This window comes from Wyeomyia smithii, chromosome 2 (genome assembly GCF_029784165.1).
Source record: "Wyeomyia smithii strain HCP4-BCI-WySm-NY-G18 chromosome 2, ASM2978416v1, whole genome shotgun sequence".
Lineage (NCBI taxonomy): Eukaryota > Metazoa > Arthropoda > Insecta > Diptera > Culicidae > Wyeomyia > Wyeomyia smithii.
In genome coordinates this window covers 92,952,311-92,975,619 of record NC_073695.1, presented here as the reverse complement: position 1 = coordinate 92,975,619, position 23,309 = coordinate 92,952,311, and the positions used below count along the sequence as shown (strand labels likewise).

General features: G+C 37.1%; 1 protein-coding gene across 7 annotated transcripts in view; it reads right to left on the bottom strand.

Annotated features, from left to right (window-relative positions):
* Positions 1-23,309, bottom strand: part of LOC129722656 (zinc finger CCCH domain-containing protein 13-like) — a 119,767-nt gene that overhangs the window by 69,015 nt on the left and 27,443 nt on the right. For 3 of the 7 annotated variants that reach the window (XM_055676268.1, XM_055676275.1, XM_055676269.1), the window contains exon 2: positions 10,679-10,941. The gene's annotated coding sequence lies outside the window, so the exon portion shown is untranslated. Of the gene's footprint in view, positions 1-10,678; positions 11,462-23,309 lie in introns of all 7 variants that reach the window. The other 4 variants (XM_055676272.1, XM_055676274.1, XM_055676271.1 and 1 more) reach the window with 3 other exon arrangements.

Genomic DNA, 23,309 nt, shown 5'->3' with positions numbered 1-23,309 from the left:
GCCATTGATTTGCAGTAGTTTGTTTTTCATCACCGGTCGTAGCCGGCTTTGAGACTGACTTGCTATCATTCTGGCTACGTACCGTACAAGTAATCGCATGTGAGTCCCAGCTTATGATTTTCAACAAATTTTGGTCAAATTTCGGTGTTTATACAAGTTTTATGATGTAAAAGTGTTAGATTGTCATTGCAGTACTAAATTCTGTTGATGGTCTTGATTGGAAAAGCATTGGAGTGCAAAATTTCACCTAAAGCGTTACGATTTTCAATTGCTGATTTATCATCAGCACCAAAACGCAAATGGGACGGACTTGCTATGAGCGGCAGTACAGCCATATGCACAGTTTTTCGAGTATTTTAGTCATTATGGCACACTTTTTATAAGAGAACTGTAGAGAAGCTGGGTTTTTATGAGAAAAGCGAAGAATTTCGTCATAAAAAGCCACATGTGAGCCGTTGAGACTAAAAGTGGTACATGTGCCATTTTTAAACTTTTTGGGTTTTTGCATAAATTGATGCAGAATGCAATAATGTACTAGAAAATCCAAGAAAAACCAAGATCTGATAACCTAAACCAAAGTTATAGCCAACACAATTGTTGGTAATTAACATAATCACCATTTCGTTGAGAGCAAATATGGTACATGTCCATAGGCGTAGCCAGGGGGGGCAGGGAGGGGGGGGCGTTGCCCCCCCCTAAATGTTGACATTGGTGCAGATTTTTTTTTTTTCAATAATTCTAATAGCACAAAACGGCATCTTTAGCCCATAGAAACATCTGTGTAAATGACAGCCAGATCAAAAATAATTGATTGAAATGCTTGTGCTATGTTGCGTGGAATTGCACAGGTTTTTCAGTTGATCCACCAAGGATATTGCAGCGGCAAAAGTACCGGGCAAATCCGCCTGCATCAACGGGCTTGGAGTATTGGAGCTGTGACAATTTCTTACCTTGACTCTCTTGTAACCTCACTGGAAACACGGTTCGATGAAGATAGTGCACCAGCCTACGTATTATCCTTGCTGCATCCCGCTTACGCAATACGCATGTCGTTGGAAGAGTTCAAACGCAAAACCGGAAATTTCGTAATTTTTCATGAAGTTGACAATTTTGTTGGAGAGGTGGAAGTTTGGATTAACATTGCAGCAGTATGAGAGCAGACCGTAAAAACTTGGAAGAGTTGGATCTTATAGACCTGCTAGCTAGAGCCCGTTCTTTTTTACCTGCGACTGAGAAAGCAGTTAAAATTGCACTTGCTCTACCATGGAAACCTGCACGATTGAACGCTCGTTCAGCACATTACGTCGGGTGAAAACCTGGCTGAGGTCCACAATATTTGAACAGCGGTTGAGTGCTCTCTGCTTGCTGAGTGTTCATCGGCAGATGGTTAACAACAATCGTGAAAAGACACATGAACCGCTTCCAGAACGTTTGACATTTGATGCCCGAAGATTTAATTGAGAATCTTAAATGTGTCTTCAATCTTCACTTGGGAAGCTTTGACAGTATGTAGTTGAGATAGCGGCTGTGCGAATGGGTCCAGCTTCCGGAGAAGTAAACTTACCTTCGCCGCATCATTCAGCTGGCCTGCATCGTTCTCGAAGAGGTCCTGGTAGCGGTTAAATAACAACGTCCGAACGTAACTCCGTTTTCTTCATCGAAGACAAACTCGATGATGTTCGAAGAGAGGGACTCCAAAATCTGACGCTGCTGCTGCTGGACCGCTATCCGCTGTAAAACTTGGGCCATCTTGTGAATCATATCTTGAATTCCCGGTTGCGGCTGCTGACCAACTCTATCTTCTGCCATGTTCATGGATTCTTGAGATCATCGTCGCCAAAATAATATGTCCAAAGGTTTAAAGGAACTCAAGTGTTTTTAGTAAAGAACATCTATTTATATTCGAGGTTGAACGAAGAATAATCAAATTTTCCACTCTGATGTCAAGGACAACTTTTCACTGGTTGCCTTGATGTACATAACAATCACTAAAGACTAGTTTTTATTTCTATTTTTAACACACTAATGTCGCTTTTTACGCGGGGGATACGTGCCGCGTAAAAAACGCGTAAATTCCGGAATCCGCGTAAAAAACGCGTAAATTTCGAAATCCGCGTAAAAAAACCGTGTAAATTCCAGAAATCACGTAAAACAAGCCACACAAAAAACCCGCGTAAAAAGCGACCTTAGTGTACCATTTTTTACTTCTAAAATTTTGGACAGCTTGCCCCCCCCCCCCTATTTGAAATTCTGGCTACGCCCATGTACATGTCCAGTCTGTGCATGTCAGATGAATTGTAAGTCGAGGATCTTAGGATATAAAACAAACATGTCTTCAGCAAAGTTGGTCAAGTGATTGAGTACTTCCAGATGAAGATCTGTCTGCTTTGGAATTTTCTCACTACGTGGCGCTATTTTGTAACAGAAAGCATTTTACCTATTTCAGTATCAACTCGTATGCTGTTACCAAATACATATACACTAGCGCCACAAAGAGGCAGAATTCCTTAACAAACAGATCATCATTCTATAGTACTCAATAGCTAAGACAATTCTGCTGAAGACATGAATGTTCTTGTCCTAAGATTAGAGAGCTATAATGCATCCTTCATGCTCACTGGACATGTACCACTTTTGCTCTCAACGTTTTTCGGTTGTCATTATTTTGCCTATCGAACAAAAGTGGTACATGTTTTTCCATTGAAGTTTGGGTAAGTTTCTCAACCAGAACTCGTTATGTTTTCATGTACTGTCTTTTTTAACCTTTCCAGCAATGATTTAGTGAAGTTATGTTGGAAAAAATTGTTGAAAATAATTTACAATTTGAGTGTTTTCGTTTATCGCGTCTCCTGAAAACTTCACTTAATGGCACATGTACCACTTTTGCTCTCAACGGCTCATGTGTAAGTATTTTGGGAAATTAATAGTATGGGCCATCTTACCCAACTAATGCGTCTTGTACGGTTCTCCCCTAGTCGAGTTTTTACGCCAGGCTATGCGAACAATCTGCGAGAAAAATGCATGTTTATTCGCATAAACTAGCGTAGTGGTTTTTCTGGATCAATAACCACGGGCAGACTCGTAAAATCCATGCAGCCTCTATTCAAACATCAATCTTCATAAAATTGACAGACTATTTAGTTGAAATTGTATCTCAATATAATTATTTGAGTCAAAATAACAAAAACGCGTTTTCCTCGCAATGATGGTGTTGGTTGTTACGTCAACTATGTAAACAGGGGCAGATAGGTACACCTGCTTGCTGAGATGAATAATGGAGCGATTACCCTATATTAGGGTCTATCTACCAGTTTGGAAATAATGTGCATGGAACGCTAGCCGATTGTAGGCACGTTGAAAACAACAAAAAAAAACAGCTCAAAATTACCAAATACGACCCAATATAAGTATTCCCGTATTGGCGAAGATTTGCTGGAGCCAAAAACTGACCCTAGATTTTTATAGTGTTAGATAAAAATTATTGACATGAACATATTGATACAAAAAAGTCTATCGTAATATTAGGATCTATATAATTCACAAAATTTTTGACGAGGAGAAGTTTATTTCGAACTTATCATTTGCGAACACTCTCGAATGCAACAATTCATTTGATGTAACACACAGCCTTATGTAGTTCTATGTCAAACTTGCTGTCATGGCTTTGCAAACAAACCTTTAAGGGGTAATATCCACCAAAAAAATTGTTTCTTGCATTTTTTTTTATTGGCCTAAACCATGCTAAAACTATCCCACAATCAAAATCTACATCGCCCAAGTACAGATCTAAACTCAAAGTTCGTTCAAATCAATTTTTAACGAACAACTTTTACACTCCAAAATCACATTTTTCGTTTGATTTGGCGATACTCGGCTTTGTAAAATAGTAGAAGTCAAGTTCGATGTTTTTCAAGTCAAGTTTGATGTTTTTCAAACCCGTACCCGACCCGAACCCGAATTTTTTTCGGTCGAAACCCGAGCCCGACCCGAACCCGAAATTTTTTTATTCGTTAAAACCCGAACCCGAAAATTTTATTTCTATGAAATCCGAGCCCGACCCGAACCCGAAATTGTGGAACCCGAGATTTCATAGATTTTATGGTCGGGTTTCGGGTTTTCATACCCATACCCGACCTGAACCCGAAATTTTCAAACCCGAACCCGACCCGAACCCGAATTTTTTTTTTCACCAAACCCGAACCCGACCCGTACCCGACATTTTAAAAAATTTTCAAACCCGAACCCGACCCGAACCCGTCGGGTACGGGTCGGATTTGGGTTCGGTGAGCAGTAGAACTGAAAAAGTTTACATCCGATTGACTTGAAACTTTAACTGTAGCTTCTTCATTAGATTATCTAGTGAAGTACACACGATTTTAGCGATTGATTAACAACAATGAAAATTATAAACAATTTAAGTCGATTTTTTTTGTCGAAAAAGAATTTTTGCTTCCAAACCGTTGCCGTTGCGAAGAAAAATACTTAACTTTAAAAAAAAAGCGGTTCACGGCAATCGCTGCACAGCCGCCATTTTGTAACAAAAATAGCAATATTTTTTTTTTCTATTCTGCAAGAGTTGCTTAATCCAATGATATATTATTTATATACTAGCTGACCCGTAGTGGCTAGCCACTTACAAATGCATTTTGAACTATTAAAAGTTGGTATTTAATCTAAAATGAATTTTTTTTTTTTTTGAAATATCGAGTTAAAGTTCAAGATGTAATTATGACACTATCGACAATTCGATGCAGATGGCCAGCGCTGGTTTAAAACTTAATTAATTATCTAAACTGTGATAAATCCTTCGTTCAGTAGATCGTGGATTGATTGCTTACTCGAAAACGAATCTGCATCTCGCTTCTTATACGGATCCACTGCACAGCTGTTTTTTCCAGAATCTAATTATTTTCGAAAAATTGTTTTTTAACGATTTAATTTTTTTTTAAATTTAATAAATTGAATAACAGTTCATTTTCTCAATTGTTTGATGTTACATATGTTATATTCAAACTAAACTTACAAAATAACTAAAAATGAATGTGATTGAAAAAAAAACAATTTACAAAAACCATTGCTCATGAAAAAGTACTGGATTGCTAAAAAAATATTCACACATGCAAAAGTTTGTCTCTGCAATTTGTTAATAACAATAGCAAAGCTTGGAATAACGAAGTACTATCCTCTTTTAATCATTGATGGATAGTTCAAATCCCTCTCTAATACTCCGATATAACTTCACACATGATAAATGACGCGCATGAAACATCTGTTATCTGCGTTCCATCACAGAAACCTTTTGTAGTGTTGCGTAAGAACATAACAATCCTCATCCCATCACCACCACCTTTGTCTACTTCTTTGTTTTCGTCTTCTTCTACATAAGCAAACAAATATTATTTGATAAAAAAATAAAAAAGTTGGTTTACTGTAGCGCATTTGCAGGATAGTAGATAAACCTATATTTAATTTTTAAAACTTTGAGAATTTTATGTCGATATATCAAAATATCTTAAATCAAAACTGTTGATCAGATTTTACATAATGTTCGAAAATAATGGCCAATAGCTTAACCCGATCCCGGCGAAGAGAAATCAGTTTTTACCTCAAAAAAAGATCTTCAAAATCTTATTACTCATCAACTATAAACATATTTTACACAAACTGTATTGCAAATTAAAGATCAATCTGTACCTTACTGAATAATTTCATCGTGAAAATTTTCAAGTATAATTGTTGAACTTGAATCAAAGTTTGAATGTCACTTGTCGGGAATGGGTTTATCTTATACTCTAAGTTTTCTTGAAACAGCTAAAATTTTCACGTATCAGCAAAAATATTATCACTTTCTCAGTACATCTTGAATGTCGTAGTATACTTAAAGAATTAATTTGGGGCACAATATGTGCAGCATGTTTTGTGTAGGTTAAATGTCTTTTCTATTTTTAAAAATATCGAAGAAAAATTATATTGCTTTATCTTTGAGTACGACTTTTTGAGAACATTTTTGTAAATTTTGTTAGAGCTTTGAGTAATAGTAAGAAAGTTGGATATATTTCAAGTGCGGCTTGTCACGCGCCATGAGCTAAACTTGAAACTCGATATGATGTTTTGCATAAAATGGCTTTAGCGAGTTACAGCCGGTTTGCTTCAACTTTTTTTTTATAAATGTTCGTTATTAACGCCTTCGGTCGTAATTGATATTTTTAATAAACAAAAAACTTTTTGCTATCGAATAACTGTACTAGCATAGCATAGCATAGCATAGCATATTTGATCGCCCGTGTTTTGCCCGCGATTGACCAGAATCAGCTGAAATTGCACAAAGAACCGTCAAAATGGTGCCTATGAGTAGCAAGCCATTCTCAGTGTACAATTCCTGGTGATCTTTCTTTTCACTGGTCAATAACGAAGCTGGCCACGCCCAATGCAGATCAATAGAGGGGGATATCGGGAGTGTTAGTTTAATACTCGTTGCTACTAGAGACCGAGGAATCCTCTGCATCATCCACAAGTATCAAAGGAAGGAATTAGTGTTAGTGGAAAGGAATTGATCTGGATCCATCGAGGTTGATGGTGCGATCTTTTCTACACAATTTCGCGCACGATATGGTTACTTCTCGGTCTCTGGGCAACCGGCCACCAGGAGACGATATAAATAGAACCGCGCCACGATCTAGTTATCTTCGGCAACCTACCAATCGCTAACAGTCTGTATCACACCAAACTTCGCGTTTAATGCTGTGAACTAAATTTAAATTTACCTAGGAACGAATGGATTTCGTAAAACGCAACCACCGCACGCCGAACGCAAACTACGCAAACTATTGGTACCAGCTCAAATAACCAATAGAGCGCTGTATTAAGATAGTCACACTGAGCGCAGTCAACATACCGCGCGCGAAACTGAACTGCCTTCTCCGAAAGCAAACAAGAGCGTGCCGACCACTGGTATGACGAAAAAGCCAAAACACCCGCTTTATTTAAAAGAAAAAAAGGAAAAACATTGAACCGGCAAAACAGGAATAGATTTGGCATTCATGCAGGGTTTGTCTTTGTCTCGATTGAATAATTACAATATTTATCGAACGACCGAAACCTACTCGTGTACGTGCTAAAAATCTCGGAAATCAAAATACACCGATAATCCTTAAATGAGCAAAGCTCACCAAGGCCGAAGACACGTTTACACCGGAGCATTATGTACGACCGCTTTATTCCCTCTCACCGACGCATACGCGAGAGGACACGGTGCTTCGCCCCGATAATATTTTGTTTTGTATTTAAGTTAAGATACCTACTGAGTATAAAAACTGGCAAAGTTTCATGCACTCATAGCTCAAAAATTTCAAAAAATGCAATATGCATATCGAACAAGACAGAACTCTAAGTTGATTGATAAAATGCCAAAGCAATCGCAATCAAAATTTAGTTGCTATTCCGACCAACAAGTTTTTCACATAATTAATAAAAATTGTCTATGTGTTTCAAAATTTGTTCAAAAGCTAGAAAAATCATAAAACAGGGTATAAAACTGGGCCAAATGTTCGTAACCGTTCGGTCAGGCCGCGATAAGTTTCTGAATTATATTCTAATGCTACCTGTTCCGTGTCGTGAGAGCCAGCGTGTACAAAGGTTTAAAGCTCTCACCTATTGGGGCAATTCTGATTTTTCAAGCAGAGCTTTAGCAAATGATTCCACAAAACCACGCTAAAATAAATCTCGACATACTGTAAGCAATGCACCCAGATTGACATCTACCAAAAAAATAAACAAATAAATAGACCATTTTTTTTTCAAAACGGCTAATTGACAACGCATGCAGGGTGTTTAAAGTATCCCTGCCTACGTCAATGCACTGCTCACACGAGACGCATGAAACGCAAAAACTAAACATAACACTTACTGGTTGTAGATTTATTTCACTTTTAAATTGAAATATTTTTTTTCTGTGTATATATCGAAGAAATATCGATTATCACGTAACAACTTGTACGTCCCTACAGACAGACAATACAGGTGTTACAGCAAAATTTTCCAATTAGAATTATTTTTCTAGCGCTTTCTTATTGAAACTAATTTTTCTAACTGGCGCTAGTTATATGAAACAATAATTGAACGAATAAAAGCAGAATACTTAGCTTTACATAGGTTCTTCGACCCTTTTCCTTGCGCCTTCGTTCAACATTTACTATAGCACTTGCCACTGTATGACGTAACACTTTGACATTTTTTTCATAGTTGGATGTTGGCTTACAAAAAAAAAAACAGAAAAATAAAACACATTTTGCCGAACGATTTTCACATAATATCGTTCTTTTTTCATGCCAACTTCACACAATACAAACTTGAACTATTATGTCAATTTAAACTGCAGACTCTTTTTTCCATAAACCCAGCAGAATACACTCGAATTATGCGAAAATATGACGGAGTAATTTTTAAACGCGCCTACCAATGGCCGTGCTGCCAGAAACTCCCCTTTTTGCTATCGAATAACTGTACTATTAAAAAATTACAATTTCATTGCATATAGAAATTGCTACACACTTAAAAAAAAAAAACAAACTGCTTATTTTCTCGAGCAAAAAGGTTTATAATCCTCATTATTTTCTTGACGTTTTCATAGTCTATCTTCAATGAACTACAACAGGTACTGCCTTATTCCATCATTTGACAACCTAATTTCGGTGGTAATGCCATGACATTACAGAACTTATTGGACATGTAACTATAAAATAACGTTCATAATCAACCGACAGTGGTTTGGCTAACTTTAGATTTCATTTACATGCTTGATATCTTTGATATTATGTCTTTCTAAGCAGGTATTAGACGACGCAAATATTTGATATTTTTGGTACGATTTTTATTTGCACAAAATAAAATCTGTTTTGAAAAATAGCAAATATTTGCTTCGTCTAATACCTGCTTTACATCTTAAAATTGCCTTCTGCCCTTTATTACGTTTTTGGCGGTTTTTGTCGATGCACCTGCATCAGAACCTATAGCCATGTCCTAATTCAACACGTGTGCCGAATATTAGTTAAGACGCAGTTAGCTTTGATTTCCTTACGACTGTCTTCATACCAGGCGAGAGAAGGTGAGTGGAGGACTAAAAGCAAAGGTATCTTGTAGTCAGAACAGGAGTGTTTGCGTTGCTACCCACAAAAAAATAACAAACTTTAGTGTACCTCAGCTTCAAAGTTTGCTTGGGAAAAAGGCAATTTGAGTAACTTTCGTTTGTCGTGCGACTGCAAGACAAGCAAACTATATATATTCCGATCTTACATCTTACATCTCAAATATCCTTTAAAAAAAATCACGAAAAAAGCCTTGTTTTTTGAGTGTTTGGTGGATATTACCACTTAAGAAATAATTTATTTTATGCTTATTTATCAAAAATATTAAATTTATACTTATATGCAACAAAAATCCATTTTAGGTATTGTTTGTTTTTGATACAGAAGAATCTCTTTTCAATCATCTTTCGATGCGGCATCCTCCCCTCCTTGAATAAATAACTTAATTGTCAAATATATGTGATTTTTGAGCTATTTGATTTCACTGTTTCAGCATCCGACAAATAATTGTTAGCGATTGGCAATGAAAGAGTTGAGGTTGTCGTTTGAAAGATTCCGTTCCCACTATATTTCTGCCGCCAAATCGACTAAAAAGAAAGTCATTACGAACGTGTTTCTAAATATCCTTCAAAATTATGATGCACTTGCAGTCCTGACTGCGAAAAACAAAGATGTCGACAATTTGAATTTATCTTGAAAAACAAAATTCGTGGAAATTAACATATTGGAAGAATAAATCAGTAGAACAATGCTTGGAAATCTAAAACAACCAAAACTATTCATTGCGACAAGCTTTGACGTGAAGCATCAAAGACAACATTGGATTACAAGCAACGATTTGCCTTTTGAGTTTGAACAGATCCATTCTCCGGTTCGTCATGTATTTGCAGACTATAAACAAATCGCAAGGTCAATCTTTGGAAGTATGCAGAATCAATCAAGAATTCCCATACTTTAATATTCAAAATTAATTAAATAAAGAGAAAAAATGATCGGGACAAAATTTATTTAATAACTAGCTGATCCGTTCTTGAGTTAGCCAGCAAGCACCACAACGAGATAATCTACATAGAACGCAAGCCGACTACAGTCAGAAGTAAAATTTCATCTTTACATTGCTCAATAATTTATAATTAAAAGATATCAACATTTATTATTAAAAAACACAAATTTTCGTTTGAGGTAAAACAACGTTTGCCGGGTCAAGTTAATTAGCAATAAATTAAATTGTTGCAAAATTAGTATTTATATTTGCAAATATTTTTATTCTGTACTTAACATAGTTATCCATAGTTGAAAGAAGGCATTTCGAGCATATTTCAAACACACTAGCTCACGATTTCGAACGTACAAACCCTAAACGGAAACCGGCATCCGGTGAATTAATTAACTTCAATTTACCAAAGCTACAGCTTGACCATACAAGACAGAGAAAAAAATTCAATCAGCAGCAAGTGTACCATAATATAGAATTGACGCCATAATTTTTTTAGCTAACCCTTTAAGTACGGGTTAATTACATATGAATATAGTTTCATATTGATTTGCCAATTTCGACCGTATATAGAGTAAACTAGTTTACCAAGCATACTCACCGTTACTGTTAAAATCTTGCGACAGCCGCGAAGCCTAGCAGATTTGTCCCTGATGGGTAGCCAATGTGTTGTCCTGTCTGTTGTATGTGTGACGATTACAGCGAATACGTGAAAGCTGCGGCCCTGCCGTTGCTGCAGTTGACGTGGTTTGGCGCGCTTCGGTTCAGTGGTGTGCAATAATCGGCTTGAACCTAGTTTTCTAAAAGTTATGTATTTCTTCAAATTAAAATTCACTCGCTATTCACACTTGACTGGAGCTTTGGCTAATAGACCATTATGGTTTGGATTGTTGGGACGAGATGTATACAGATGGGAAATAAAGCAAACATAACTTGGAAACCCATAAATTGAAATCGCCATTCACACGCACACAAAAAAAAAGCTAAAAACACTCCAAAACACTCCGCACGACTTATTTTTTAACCGATGGACTAAATGGAAACGGCGCGTGTATAGATAAGATACGACGACAATGACGACGCCGCGGTCACTCTCTCGTAGGGCACCCGATGCGGCCGGATGGTTTCCATCAATTGCAACAATTAGTGGCCTCACTCTGTTACTTCATTCCGAAGTGATTTATGCACTTCTTCTGTTTTCTTTAACTTTTTTTTCCGCGATTTTTTTCCTCCTTTTCCTCCTCAAGCAAAGTGCTTTTCTTCACTGTTGTTATTTCTGTCTCGCAAGGCTTCTCCCCTTTGTGATAGCTCAATGGCAAATTTAAAACAAACTTCAATTCGAAACCAACAAACGAGCAGCTGGACGACGCAATGGGAACTGCAACTGCAAAAAGAAATTGAAAACAGAAGATACATATTAAAAACGAAGTCTGACTGCATTTACTAATAAGATAGTGTGCAAAAAGCGAGAAACTGTTTGCTATTATCTAAGTCTGGCGCGAGAAAAAATGTGCTGAAATTTGTGATGCCATTGGTCTGATAAACAATTCGTCAGTCATTGGAAATCCTTTTAGGAATCTAAAATACTGATGGTGGAACATTATCCACAGGAGATTTCAATAAATAGAAATAAACCGATTTGATAATATAAATGAAAAATTGCTATTAGTTTTTTTTTTAAATAAACCAGACTCAACGGAATACCGCTCAACCATAATCAACAATCGTGTACTTAGTCGAGCAACATTATAAATCACTGTTCAGCTTTGAGAAATCTTTTACCGGCTATCTCAACTGTAAACAACTTTGTTGTATGTTTTACTTATTTTTCGGTTTCATTGCAATCCAACCAACAACATTGTTTCTAACGGACTTCAGCCCATAGTACCGATCGGTGGTTCGTTTCTGTTGGCTAAGGCACATCTTAAAGTAGGTGCGAACTATCGATCACTCTTGCAACAAGTAAATTACCTGTACCGCACGATTTCATCCAGAAGGGCGAAATGTTAACAATCTTATGAAAAATTATTTTTGGTCCAGCGTGAAAAATAGTTTTGGTTGGGTATACTGCAGCAGTATATTTACGATTTCGACAAAAAATTAATCGTTGTTCAGTGGTAAACAGAAAAGACTTGTATCGTAACGGTGGTTGTTTCATTTTTTTCCAGGGAAAACTGTTTGCATGTTTAATATATAATGAAAAGTTATTAATAGGTTGTATTGCGACTTCCCATCACCAACACAGTATTTTGTTATTTGTTTGCTTTGGTAGTTCAAACTAGTCACTAGTATTTACGATCCTTCATCCTTCCTTTTTTCCCTGCAGGAACGCGTTTACGCGTTTTTTACACAGATTTCGCAATATACGCGTTTTTTTGTGCGGATCTCGGAATTCACGCAATGTTTTTCAAGCGAATTTCCTAGAAAAGTCGTTTTTCACGCGACATTTTTTAATGTTTTTTTATTTTCAATTCATTTATTGAGAGTGTCCGATGAGTTTACTTAATCCAATTACTGAATATTCACTGATTTGGTCTAACATTTTTATAGTTTTTCTTGATTTCCAGATCAATTCATAGCTGGAAATAACACTGCTATTGATTTTTTTTCGGAAGTTTTTAGCAGAAATGATTGAAAACCTTTAGTAATTGAAGTTTTTTCTACACAGATTTCGGAATTTACGGATTCCTGTTCAAATATAAAATCATAAATTCACTATTTGTTTGAAACTGGAAGTTTTGGATGCAAAGCATAAAACTGACGATGTCACATTTTTTTCGAACACAACATCATTTTATCTCCATCCCAGAAATAACCAACGCGTTTGAACTAGTATAAGTCTTTATGTAACTCTTGATCGCTAATCTTCTCCAACTGTCTCACTCCAATAAAGAAATTATGAACGGTGTTCGAACAAAAGGATCAATATCTAGACAATTTGTATGGAATACCACGTAACACATGTCAGCGTAGCGGACCAAGACTGCGCAATTGTGTACAACTTTTAAAAAGTAAAAATAACTTTATCAATTATGAGAGATCGTGTGACGCACTGTTGGCACTTTTGGAGGGTATCAAACCCAACCGTGAAAAAGCAGTAGGTCAAAGTTACGCGAAGCAAATTCATTTCAGCAACATTTTTTTAACCCAACCGTGAGCAGCTTTGAACCGGTTGACAAGGTAGACCGCAAAACTTGGGATTTTTCATACAAGTCTGCCTTAGAATGACATACAAAGTCAAATCGTCTAGTATTTCGCAGAGATGCCACGTTTGTAGAAGTTTTACAATTTTGCGGTGTAGGAAAACGAACGAAAGAAACTTCCGTTTGATGTAATTAATATTTAAATCTGCATGGAGATTATTTATCAACTAATGTTATTAGAAAAATTAGCATACCTGTACCTTGAATCGCATTATCAGAGCAAAAGCATCTTTAGGCAGCCAACGAAGGTCGTGTTTTTTACCATCGCACATTTCAGCGTCGTCATCATTTCGAAATCACCGGCGGCATAGAAGTGACAGACGGCAGCATATATCCTTATCTAGCTGCTCGAATCTGTATCAACCACTAGAGAAAAACAAAACTTGCTGCTGCAGCAAAAAAATGCCTCGTAACCCGAACCACAGAGGATTGCACGACCACAACCAACTCGTATCGGACTGGTGCAGTACTGTGGCCGGCTTGACTGCATAATTGCAAGCAACAAGTGGTCAGCCGGGGCCCCCACATTTGGCGTGAACATTGTGATTTAGCAGTTTAGTCATCACACACGCTGTCTGTCTGTCTGTCTGCCTGCGGATAGTGAACCTATCCATCAGTTGTAACTTGGCGTGGTGTGTGAAATGTGCACTCTGGCTGCATAAGAAGAAAACGTATTGAGTTCATCTGTTATGTACACCAGTTGTCTATGAGAGAAGCTCAGATAGATTGAAAAATCATAACAAGAAACTTATGCTCCAGTTATCTCTCCAACGGAACAGAATTACCTCAAGTACAAATATTCTGAAATCGTCACCAGCTTATTTTGCCGAATTAGAATATTTATCCCTATTGAATAAAAATGATGAACTATTCTAGAACTCTGACTTCCTAGTCCAAGAATGGAAAAAATAGTTTGACCATTAATACTGGGCGACAGAAGCGAAAAAAAAATATCCTAGAGCTCAAACCAAAAAAGCAAAGCAAAGCCTTGGTGCTACATTCCGATTCGAAACTCGACCTTCTGTTTAATTATACGAAGACTTCGCAGCCAACTGTTTAATGTACAGGATGATTGCGGGGGGCTGGGTGCTACGATCCTACTGACACTAACAGTCTCTCCCAAGCCGAGCCTTGAACCTACGACGACTGGCTTGTTATGTCTGCATCCTACCTCGAGACCATCTGAAGCTCAAACCAGTTGCCCTAAAAAGATTATAACTTTTCAACAATTCCTGCGAATTTTGGAGTCCCTAGTGTAGAAGAAGTGCGGAAAAATGCCGCACAAAAAGTGCTCGCCGGATTCGTCGCTTCTACGTTGGCTTTCAGGAAAACTCATGTAAGTCTCTGAAAAAGTTGTCACAGGAATGGTTGAAAAAAGTCAAAATTTCACAGGAATGGTTAAAAAGCTATAATCTTTTATGTTTTCAGTTTGTGCTCTAGGGCAAAACCTCTGTTTATCAGTGTAATCAATCAGCAGCTCGAACTGATTCTCTATCGCTCTCGATAATGTTTTTTTTTTTTTATTCTTGCTTATTTTCCGTCGGTCTAGTTCCGCCACTTTTTGTTGTGCCAATCACCGACGCCCAGGGAGGCGACTCCACCTAGGACCCTAACTTACGACCCGTTGATTAACGGACCGGCACCAACAGCTTTACTTCCTCATGCGATGGAAGGCGTGATCCCAGAGATTTTTCGCCTCAGAAAATCTCCCGGTGTCGGCTAAATTGAATCTAGACCAGTTGGGTTAGTAGTGAGTGGATCACGCCACCCCACAACCATCGACACCTATGTCGGCGTTGGGATTCGAACCCAGGCGTCGAGCGTGGTTGGCGGAGACGTTACCAACCACGCTAGGCACCCGCCTATATCGATAATGTTGTTATCATATCGGATTTGTTCCGTTATTCATCTCAGTCCACATGTCATCAAAAAACCGCTCAATCGCGAACCATTTTTCTTAATATTCATTCCACACTAGGGGAAGGGGTGATAAAATGGACACCCGAAGCCATTTCCCAATTTCCGCCACAGTTTAACACTACAACTATGAGTCGATAGTGCACATTCACTGAGCCACTAATGGTTAATACAACAAATAAGGAGAAGTACTCAAATATAGTATTTTTGGTAGTTTTTATGTGCATTTTCGAAAGCAGTTTTTTGGGGGTAAAATGGACACGTGTGGGTAAAATGAACATATGGAGGTGGTAGTATGAACACCGTGAACATTAATTATCCCTTCACAGATAGTAAAATGCTGTTCCTGATACACTTATGCATTCACCAACAGTTCAATTTTCACCGTTTGTCGTAGAATTAATAACAATATATGACCTTACCCGCAAGAAACTGAGAAATGGCGGAAGCTTTGTTACGGACATTCCGCATTCAACGGTATGTACGCGGTACGCGGTCATCTGTTCATCTGTCCGAGTTTACCTTTGTGTTTTTCTGATATAAACACGAAGCATCTAGATTTTTCAATGGGAATTAACACAATTTTTTCCCCATCATCATGGGCTGTCCATTTTACCCGCACATACATATTATTAAAAATACCTAAATATATCGAGAAAATCATTTAAACAATTACTAACCTTTGATGATTTCTACTGGTTAGTAGTCTGAGTACAGATATTTGCAGAAAAATCGTTATAAAATACTGTTTTCCACTAGAAAAACCTTATTTTTTGTAGGCCAAAAATAACATCACCACCACGAATGTACACGTGTTTTTTGTTTTTGTTTATTATTTTGACTATTTGACTGTATCATGTCGCATACTTTGTTTTGAATAACTTCTAGTGCCTCTAAGATAAGGTGCCAAAGAAGTTTGTACTATTTTCAAAGTAATAGTCGAGATTTAAACGGGTGTCCATTTTACCACCCCTGTTCATTTTACCCACAATTCCCCTATCACTTACCACACTAAAAATAGCTTTATCTTTGAAGTAAAAATTGTAAAGAAGTTTTGAATCATAGAAATATGAGCCGTTGAGAGCAAAAGTGGTACGTGTGTCATTAAATAAATTTTTCAGGAGACGCGATAAACGAAAACACTTGAATAGTAAATTATTTTCAACAATTTTTCCCAACATAACTGCACTAAATCATTGCTGGAAAGGTTTCAAAAGACGGCACATGAAAGCATAACGATTTCTGGTTGAAAAACTTACACAAACTTTAATGGAAAAACATGTACCACTTTTGTTCTATGGGAAAAATAATGACAACCAGAAAACGTTTAGAGCAAAAGTGGTACATGTCCAGTCTAAGCATGAAGGATGCATTATAGCTCGCTAATCTTAAAACATAGAACTTTCATGTCTTCAGCAGAGTTGTTTAAGTGATTGAGTACTATAGAATGATGATCTGTTTGTTAAGGAATTCTGTCACTTTGTGGCGCTAGTGTATATGTAACAGAAGACATTTTAAATAATCTAGATCGACTGGGGCCAATTCAAAGGAAAATACCCTGGTATCTTTAGAATTGCTATTTGGTCGATAATAACTACACGATGGGCCCAGGTTCAACTTTCGGTAGACCTCCGGTTGCCCTCCGGATCCAGAAATACCGTAGAAGAGGAAAACTGAAAAATATTTTGGTTATAACTCTGGTATATGTTATCAGATCTCGGTTTTTCTTTGATATTATGGTATATTTAACACGAAACCTGTTCATTAAAGCAGACAGTGTATGTAGTTATAGGAGCGACAAATGAGTGAACTGAAAATGTTATACAGCCTTGGAAAAACATACACCGTATCCAGATGGGACTAGGACCTGTTTTTCAAAATTAATCTCGTTTACGGTAACTCCGGATCTTTCGAAGGGCTATCTGATGGTAAATTTGAGTAACATTCTGTTATGAGATTATTAATTTTTGGAGTGGTTTAGAAAAAAGTGGGACAGTTCTTAAAAATTAATCTCTTTTATGGTAGTACCGGTAGTTCACGTGGTGGCCATCTTGGAGCATATTTCGTTAAAAGATCATTTTCCTTCTAGAATCGGTGTCGAAAAAAAACAGGAAGCTTTAGGAACACTTTTGAAAATTGACATTTTACGCTAGTTCCGGATCTTTCGGTGAAATCATTTCGTTTCTAGTCAATCCCGCAGAAGCAGTTTCGAAAAATTAGGAAGCTCTAGGATCACTTTAGAAAATTGACCTCAATTACGGTATTTCTGGATCTTCCGGAAGGCTATCGGTGGCCTGCCTAAAGCCAAACCTGGGTCCAGTGTGTAAATATATATCTTTATCAAAGACCTCAGAGAGTTATCTTCTAAACTAGCCACAGCATACGAGTTGATACTGAAATAGATAAAACTCTTTCTGTTACAAAATAGTCACGGGTACACTAGCGCCACGTAGTGAGAAAATTCCAAAACAGATAGATCTTCATCTGGAAGTACTCAATCACTTGACCAACTTTGCTGAAGACATGATTGTTTTATATTCTAAGATCTTCGAGTTACAATTCATCTAATATGCACGGACTGGACATGGACCACTTTTGCTCTCAACGAAATTGTGATTATGTTAATTACCAAAAATTGATCTGGCTATAACTTTGGTTTTGGTTATCAGATCTCGGTTTTTCGTGGATATTCTAGTACGTTATTGCGTTCTGCATCAATTTATGCAAAAAACCCAAAAAGTGTATAAATGGCACATATACCACTTTTGCTCTCAACGGCTCATATATAGGATGACTTTTTGAAATCTGGAATTCCAAAATAATGTTTTCTCATCTGTTTTTACTGTGTTGAAAATAATCGAAGAATGTCAAATCAGTTTTTATCAACATGAGAAAATATGTTGAAAGTGCTAAATTATTTGGGCATTATTGACATACATCGAAATGCTATAAGACATGTAATTCCATTACTTATGCTATCTTATTGATTAATGCTAATTAGGCTTGGTATTCACCTCAATATGTAGGAGAGTGAATATTCACCATTTACTTCTTGTAGCATCAGCACTATGTAGAGCAATTTTTTGTACTACCCTTTCTTCCTATTTTGTACTGTGTTTCTGCTGCTCGCAGAAAAACTAACACAATCGCTGCTTACACCACAGCTGAGCGAAACAAGAGTAGTGAATCACACTAGTGAGAATACACAGAAGCACGCTGTAGTGTGTATTGCTGAGATGAATTCGATAGCATTCGAAGAACAAATATACGTGACAGGCAGCTGGATTTTTTTTTTCAGTTTCGAGATGCAAACCAAACAACACAACTTACTTTTCTTTTCGGATGCTCTTCTCATTTTATATATACTTAAAAGACACACAGTAAAAGCACTGCAATGAACTTTTTCGTGTAGTTGTTGAGCGTAATGTCCTTTCGTGTGAGAAAGCTAACACCAGTTTATTATCTCTTCCGAGAGATATTTCAGAAACAACCGCGGTGTTTTTTTTTTTGCATCCTCCTCAAACACACACGAGTCGCTGCTCTCTTCAAACAAGTGCGTCGCTTTGCTCACCAGTGTGAGAGCATTTTTTTTTTTTCGCAGTGAAAGATAATCTCCTGCACAGTAGTGTTTCTCTAATGAGAGAAGACAAGCCTGATGCTAATTTATAAACAGTATGCATCAAAACTAAAACTAAATTGTTTGTATACAGTAGCGGTTCTCAACCTGGGGATATTCGGAGGCCTCCAAGGGGTACGCGAAATAAAATCAGTAATGGCTGTCAAAGCAAAATTTCGATATATATATGTAAGATCGTACCTACTAAAAATACAACAGACAAAAATTTTTTTAAAGTTTTTGGAGCATGTCCTTCATAGACACCCAGAATTTATCTATTGGCTGATTAGACGGATTTGGCTCCTCTGCCTGGCACGAAAACAACATCGTTGGCTTGACGTTGTGGTTGACGTCCGCTTTTATCTACGTCTCGTCGTCCATTACGATGTATTTCGGTGCACCAACCACTAGCGGTACAGCTTCTTGGGGCGGGATTTGGCCACCGTACTTCGTTTATTTATTCGATTAGGCGTCTTCCTTACCTTGGAGATACGAAGTCCGGCCTGCTGAATGAACCAGACGGAAAATTGATCTTCTTGGCCACGTCCCGAATTGAAAGGTTCGGATTGCGCTTGAAGTAATCCTTTGCTTTCCATGCCTTCACGGGATCGGTCATCTTCGCTTTTCTTCCGGTGCCAGTTTCAGTGGGGATTCCTTGGACGATTGTGTCCCACGGGGCACGATTGAATGGTCGATTCCCAACTGTTTCACGATCTACCTGTGGGACTGGCCTGGATTTTCTATGTCCGACTTCTGGTTTGGAAGCCATCTCGATAACCACTTGACAGATTGTGACGAAATTTTGCACACGTGAACGTTACACTCCAAATAAGTTTTTCTCAAATTTTGTTTAGTTTGAATCCCGAACTAAGCTACCACAAAATGATCTACCACTGCTCTTCCACTCTGCGAGAACGATTCAAGCTGCTCTCCGAGGGCGATTTTTCTACCTTTTACCAGAACTGAGTTGGTGGTTTGTGAATTTATTAATCTTGTATCGAATGTTTTACGCAATGTTTGATATAGAAAATGTGCAAAACATTTTTTTGTTGTTTAATTAGAGAGTTACTGCTAACTTTATCGCAGTTCTTTGCACAAATTACAGTATGTAGCTTGTATGGGCCCGTGTAAAAATTTTTTTTGAATTGAAAATATATCGAAGAAAATCGCCGTAAAATGTTTGAACCTCACTTGAATATGTAGGTGGCCAATCTAGAGACCAAAATGCAATACACTATGGTTTTTTTCACGCAAGAACGCGGATTTCGGAATTTACGCGATTTTTTCGGATAAGTCGTAGGTATTTTACGCGAGATTTTTTACTGCTTTTCCGTGTTCAAATCACTTATTTAGAGTGTCCGTTGAGGTTACTCAATCCAGTTACTGAATGTTTATTGATTTGGCTTAACCTTTTAATATTTTTTCTTTATATTCAGCCAGATTCGCATGCGGAAACAATATTGCACCGTATTTTATTCTGCTGATTTCGTGCTCTTAATTAATAGTGTCCTCAAATTTGATTTTAGTGATATACTTTATTTGAAAGAGTTTCTATGTATATTTTAGCGCTTCTTTCAGAATGGACGATTCAGTGATTAATTCACCTAGAAGTGATACGAAAAAAATATTTTTCCAGCACAGTGAGATATACAGCCGGTATCTTCGAAAAAAAAAATGTGGCGAATGTTTCTGCTAACAACTTTGTCGAAGGTGTCGAATTTCTATCTCTTGTGTTAAAAAAAGTTTTGTATACAAAGTCCACTCAGAACATAATTTTCAATATAACTTTTTTGCTGGGATTTCCATATATTTTATATATTCTACAAAATTATTAGCCAATTAGAAATACAAATTTTTTGCTGAACATTTGATCTAGCTATAGAAACTTTTCCAAATAAAGTATGTCTCTAAAATCAAATTTTAGGACGCTATTAATTAAGAGCTCGAATTAGCAAAAAAAAACACTGTGCACTGCTATTGATTCTTTTTGGAAAGAATTATATTATATTATTTTATTTCTTTATTTCATTTATGTAACGTAAGACATTTTTTAATGTTACAATGTGGTTGAATTTAGCTTCTGACTATTAATTTTGTACTAAACTAAACTAATTGTTCTCTTTAATTATCTCTACTCGTCTACTGTAAGTTCAACAGGAGATCCCTCTTGAAGCATGAATTTGCGTTGAGAAGTTTGATGGAAGTTGGCAAACTATTCCAGTAGACAATGCCTCTGACAAAAATGTATTGGCTGTAGTAGGAGGTACTATGCTGAGGTAATCTAAAATTTCTTGAACGAGTGCCCCAAGCGTGGTACAAGCTTTTCGAAGAGATAATTTGGGACTTCAGTTTTAATAATTCTGAACAATGTAATGCATGATCTGTTTTTATAAAAATAATGGAAAGAGCACCCTAATGCGTTTTTATGCAAATGTGAAACATGTGCATATCGCGACAGGTTGAAAACATACCGGACACAAGCATTCAATGCCAGACGCAACTTATCTATTGATCTACTCAAGGCATTGGTGTAAATGAAATCACCATAGATAAAGTGGGGTAAAAGCAAAGCCTTGAAGAGTTTGATTTTAGTTTGCAAAGCGTAATGCTTCGTCGTCAAGGTAAGTCTTTTCAATGAACCGTAGATTTTGGCACATTGACTATTTATGTGTGCATCCCATTCCAAGTTATCTTTGAATATGACTCCTAGGTCATTCACGCGATTAACAAATGTGACATCAACGCTATCAATATAAATGGGTGGAGGACTGGGGGGAACTTTTTGCTTCGTTATTAACATAGCTTTGGTTTTGCTGGGTATTGGTAGTAAGTTTCTATGTGACCAACTCATCACCTTGCGAAGATTATTTAGCCTGTTTCCTATGATGGGTAATTCAGAATTGTTGTTAGCGCGAATATAAATTTGGACATCATCTGCAAAAAGATGTATAGAACAGAAATCTAGCACATTTGGAAGATCGTTAATAAATAATGAAAAAAGCAGAGGTCCAAGGACTGATCCTTGTGGAACTCCGCATAAAATTGGTTGAAATGTTGAAAGAACATTCCTCTTGCTTAGATAACTATCGATGAGATTTGCAGCTGAGCTGGATAAATCATAAAGTGATCATAATTTACAAACTAATTTGCTATGCACAACTCGATCAAACGCTTTGGCAAAGTCGATAAGGAGCAAGATAATAACACCTTTTTTGTCGATTGTTTGCGCTATATCATCGTGAACTTTCATAAGCGCAGTCTCTGTACTGTGTTGACTTCGGAATCCAGATTGAAAGCAATGAAGGAAATTCATTCTGTTGACAAAGGAAGATATCTGGGTTCTGATCAACTTTTCGAACACTTTGGAAGTAGTTGACAGCAAACTTACGGGTCTTAGATTAGAAATTTCTACAACACCAGGCCTTTTATTTATCGAAATAACTTTGGTACGTTTCCATTAACTGGGAAAAGAGCTGGTGGTTATTATTGCATTAAAAAGATGTTTGTGCAGCGGCAATGCAACTGGAGCAATAATTTTCAAAAATTTTATTGGTATTTTATCCAAACCTACTGCATTAGATTTAATGGAGAATATTGCATTGATAATCTCGTACTCAGCTACGGGTCAAAAACTGAAGCCATTGTTATTTTTTGGAAAGAAGGTTCTTGCAGCACTGCCGTCTGAGAAATTAGAAGAAAAATAATTATTCACGTCTCCAGCCGAGTGTTCAGATATAGTTGAAGTTAACTTTTTATCAGAGATGCCTAAATTTTTAATATTTCTCCATAATTGCTTGAACGGTAAACTAACATTAAGTCTTTCCTTATCGAAGTTCATTTTAGCTTTTGATATTGCAGAATTAACTTTGTTCCTCAATCGCCTGTACATAGTTAGATTTTCCGGCGTTTTCCTTTGTTTCCAGTTTCTATAAGCAAGGTCTCTCTCAATGATAACCTTTTCGATATCCTGGGTAAACCACGGATTTTTCTTACGCCTTCTGAACTGTAAAGGAAAGTATTGTTCATGAAGCATAACAATTAGTGAGGCTCTCTCAAAGTTATATTAATCACAGTACCAATATCCCAGCTCTTTTTCCTGGTAAGAGAAGTTCAACGTAGCAAATATTAGGTCATGGTTCGATATTCCTGGCATAGAAATTTGACTAAACCTCAAAATAGATTTAGGAGAGTCAGTGAGAAGGAGGTCCAACAGTGAACATCCTGTGCTGTAGAAGTAGGTGGGTTCAGAATTTACGATATTATAAGACATGCTTGTAATTACATCGTTAAACCAAAAAGACTTTCGGGATTGGTTTGTAGGATCAGTGAATGTGAATGTGAATGTGAATGAGTGTGAATGAATGTGTGTGAATTAGGCAGAAATGATTGAAAACGTTTAGCAGGCTTTTTTTCGTGCGGATTTGGAAACTTCCGCGGTTTTTACACAGATGACGTAATTTACGCGTTTTTTTACGCGCTACGTACCCCCCGCGTAA